At 40.3% G+C, this 4,804-nt stretch overlaps 1 pseudogene; it reads right to left on the reverse strand.

Moving 5' to 3' along the window:
* Positions 1-211: 211 nt before the first annotated feature.
* Positions 212-1,165, reverse strand: LOC144310013 (18S ribosomal RNA; annotated as a pseudogene).
* Positions 1,166-4,804: the final 3,639 nt, after the last annotated feature.

A 4,804-nucleotide genomic window follows, 5' to 3' on the forward strand; every position in this document is an offset into this window, starting at 1 on the left:
AAGATGTCTTTCATCATTCCCTTACGGTACTATCTCTATCGCTCCAATTAAAATTTCTATCTCCTATACTTTTATTATTTAACTAAATGTTTTACTTTATATGTCTGTGATACTTAAGTTTGGGGTTAGTTGGGCTAGCTTTTGTTCAAAGTGGTCATAAGTAATGAAATCTTCTGGGTGTAGGCCAGACGCTTTAGTTAAGCTACACTTTGATTAATCCAAGCACACCTTCCGGTATGCTTACCTTGTTACGACTTGTCTCCTCTTGTGTCTTAGTTAAGTTAATATGGTTATGGTTGTGTCTTATTACTTGAGGAGGGTGACGGGCGGTGTGTGCGTGCTTCATGGCCCTATTCAATTAAGCTCTCTATTCTTAATTTACTACTAAATCCTCCTTCAGTTTTTAATTTCATAAAAACGTTCGTGGAATGTTCTTGGGTAGAAAATGTAGCCCATTTCTTCCCACCCCATAAGTTACACCTTGACCTAACTTTTTTATGTAAAATGATTGTGCTTACTATTCTACCTTTTGAGGGTTGCTGAAGATGGCGGTATATAGACTGAATTAGCAAAGGGTGGTGAGGTTTATCGGGGTTTATCGATTATAGAACAGGCTCCTCTAGAGGGATATAAAGCACCGCCAAGTCCTTTGAGTTTTAAGCTATTGCTAGTAGTCCTCTGGCGAATTATTTTGTTGTAAAATTATCTATGTTTAGGGCTAAGCATAGTGGGGTATCTAATCCCAGTTTGGGTCTTAGCTATCGTGTAGTCAGATTATTATAAAGTCACTTTCGTGGTCTATTTTATGGTAACTGTAGCTTTTTACGGCTTAGTTAAGTTTTAACTTTAGTGCAAAGGTATCTTAAACACGCTTTACGCCGTGGGCCTATTAGTTTGGGTTAATCGTATGACCGCGGTGGCTGGCACGAAATTTACCAACCCTTTTTAGTATGGCTTAGTCAAACTTTCGTTTATGGCTTAATTTTTATCACTGCTGTATCCCGTGGGGGTGTGGCTTAGCAAGGTGTTATGAGCTACTTAAGAGTGTGCTTGATACCTGCTCCTTTAGATCACTGCTGATTTTAAGGGCATTCTCACTGGGGCGTGGAGACTTGCATGTGTAAGTCTACTAAGAACTAATAGGAAGGCTAGGACCAAACCTTTGTGTTTATGGAGTCGTGCGACTCATCTTGGCATTTTCAGTGCCTTGCTTTATTAATTAAGCTACATTAACTTATACTGAAATTGTAGTGTGTATAATAAATAAAATACATAGTAAATATGAGAGGAAAAAAAAAGGGGATGCTATCTATAGATAGACCACGAGATCGAATGCGTGTAAGACTGTTGTGTTAAGTTAACTAGAGTAGCAATACATTTGTATACAATTTAAATAAAGCTTGTGAGTATTGTATGCACTTAGTCCTGTTTTTGGGGTTTGGCAGGACATAAATAAGTGTATAATAGATGACATGAGTTTATGGGGGGTAAGGGGGGTTTGTATAAGTTAACTTAATGTCTTGCGCGTGTACGTACGTGTACACACGTGTACGTACGTGTACACACGTGTACGTACGTGTACACACGTGTACGTACGTGTACACACGTGTACGTACGTGTACACACGTGTACGTACGTGTACACACGTGTACGTACGTGTACACACGTGTACGTACGTGTACACACGTGTACGTACGTGTACACACGTGTACGTACGTGTACACACGTGTACGTACGTGTACACACGTGTACGTACGTGTACACACGTGTACGTACGTGTACACACGTGTACGTACGTGTACACACGTGTACGTACGTGTCACACACGTGTGTCCTAGAATTATATGTCCTGAAACCATTGACTGAATAGCACCTTGATTTTATGCGTGAGTTGATAAATGATAATGAATAAGTCCAGCTACAAGTTATTTGACTGCATTAGGGCCGCGACGGGCATATTCCCTGAGAGCAGAAGATAAGTTAGAGTTAGTGCCGTTGCGGTCATAGATGAGTGATAGCAGATTCCCCCCCTAAAAATAAAAGATACCAAATGCATGACACCACAGTTATGTGTGATCATGGGCTGATTAGTCACTAGTCCATCGAGATGTCCCATTTGCGAGAATTAGTAGGATTGGAATAAATAGAGTCATGGCCCTGAGGTAAGAACCAGATGCCAGGTATAGTTTCATGATAGTAACCCCCACATTAGCATGGGCCCGGAGCGAGAAGAGTGACATTACAGGCAAGGATTGATGGTTTCTCGAGGCATGGGTGATTAAGCCCTTATTGGACTAAGTGATATGCATCTAGTTACTGTTGAGGATCAATGGTTGTGGAATTGGACTAGACATGTCCTATGTAAAGATATAATATCATGTACATGCTTATATGCATGGGGCAAGCCATTAATGCACGACGTACATAGGGGAGGGAAAGAAGGATTTTTTGGAGATACTGACATAGCACAGTAGAGGTGGTCCAATATATGAATGTAGGGGGTGTCAGGGAATAGTTTAAGAAGAATTTCAGCTTTGGGTGCTGATGGTGGAGCAAGAGCTTCTTCCTTGAGTCTTAGGGAGGGCGACTACTCTCCATTTTTGGTTTACAAGACCAAGGTAATGATTATACTACAAAGACTCTTCATTTTAGAAGATTATTTTCGATAACGCTAATTGTTGGCATTAGAATCAATAGGATGGTGAAATATAGAATTGAGGCGACCTGTCCGATAATGATGAAAGGGTGTTCAACTGGCTGTCCTCCAATCCAAGTTAAAGTGAGAAGATCGGCGACTAAAAGTCAGAATAGGCATTGGCTGAGGGGTCGGAATATTATACTGCGTTGCTTAGATGTGTGGAGGAATGGAATGAATGCTAAAATTAGGATGGAGAATACTAGGGCGAGTACACCTCCTAATTTATTAGGGATAGATCGTAGGATGGCATAGGCGAATAGGAAGTATCATTCAGGTTTGATATGTGGAGGGGTGTTTAGGGGGTTTGCAGGGGTGTAGTTGTCTGGATCTCCTAATAGGTCTGGTGAAAATAAAACTAGTGATATTAAGACTAGGAGCAGGAGTAGGATTCCTAGGATATCTTTAATTGTGTAGTAGGGGTGAAACGGAATTTTGTCTGAGTCTGATGTGATTCCTGAGGGGTTGTTGGATCCGGTTTCGTGTAGAAATAGGAGGTGTACTATTGCTAGAGCTGCGATGATGAATGGAAAGATAAAATGAAATGCAAAGAATCGTGTTAAGGTTGCTTTGTCTACTGAGAAGCCACCTCAGATTCACTCTACTAAGTTGGTTCCGATATAGGGGATGGCGGAGAGAAGGTTAGTGATTACAGTTGCCCCTCAAAATGATATTTGTCCTCACGGCAGTACATAGCCTATGAATGCTGTGGCTATGGTTGCGAATAGTAGTACAATTCCAATGTTTCATGTTTCTATGAATACATAGGATCCATAGTATAGGCCTCGTCCCACATGTATGAATAGGCAGATGAAGAATATGGAAGCGCCATTTGCATGTATATAGCGGATAATTCAGCCGTAGTTAACGTCTCGACAGATGTGGGTGACCGATGAAAAAGCTGTGGCCGTGTCCGATGTGTAGTGTATAGCTAGAAATAAACCTGTTAGAATCTGTAGAATCAAGCATACTCCTAATAAGGACCCGAAATTCCATCAAGCAGAGATGTTAGATGGCGCTGGGAGGTCAATGAATGAATTGTTGACAATTTTGGCTAGTGGGTGGGTTTTTCGAATGTTGGTCATTAATGTTCTTATAGTTGAAATACAACGATGATTTTTCATGTCATTAGTCATGGTTAAATTCCATGTAGGAATAATGATAACATACATTGTATTTATTTTAAGTATCGTTTTTGTGATGAGTTTTGTGGGTTTTGCCACTAAACCATCTCCTATTTATGGTGGGCTTGTGCTAATTATTAGCGGTGGGATTGGTTGTGCGATTGTTCTGAATTTTGGGGGTTCTTTTTTAGGGCTGATAGTGTTTTTAATTTATTTGGGGGGTATATTAGTAGTATTTGGTTATACAACTGCTATGGCTACTGAGCAATACCCTGAGGTGTGAGTTTCAAATAAGGCTGTTCTAGCGGCTTTTATTACTGGTCTATTGTCTGAGTTGTTGACTGCTTGCTATATTTTGAAGGATGATGAGGTGGAGGTAGTATTAAAGTTTAATGGAATAGGGGATTGGGTAATTTATGATACGGGGGACTCTGGGTTTTTTAGTGAAGAGGCTATGGGTATTGCGGCTTTATATAGTTATGGAACCTGGTTGGTGATTGTTACAGGTTGGTCGCTGTTAACTGGTGTGTTGGTTATCATGGAAGTTACCCGTGGTAATTAAGGATTAGTAGGCTGAGAATTATAGTTAGTATGAACGATAGGAAATAGAGCTTGATGAGACCCTTTTGATTTGAAATAAGGGTAGAAGATTTTATTTGGAAATACGAGATTGATTTGGGTAGGATGTTTTCTAGTCAGATGGAGTCCAGAAGTATAGATGCTGATTTCTGGCTGATGGTTAAACTTGTTTTAGGTGTGAGGCGGTGCATAATGGTTGGATAATAGCCAAGGAGGGTGGAAAATTTAAAGTAATTAGATGGATAGTTAAATTTGAGTCCTTGTATGGTAAGGTTTAGTTCTAGTGCCAGGATGAAACCCAAGATAGTTACTGCAAGGGCTATCATTTTTAGATAATGAGGCATAGTTATCTGTGGGATGGTGGTGGGTGTGATGCTGTGGGAGATAATGTATCCTGCAAATACAC

Source organism: Canis aureus, unplaced genomic scaffold (assembly GCF_053574225.1).
Source record: "Canis aureus isolate CA01 unplaced genomic scaffold, VMU_Caureus_v.1.0 ptg000337l_RagTag, whole genome shotgun sequence".
Lineage (NCBI taxonomy): Eukaryota > Metazoa > Chordata > Mammalia > Carnivora > Canidae > Canis > Canis aureus.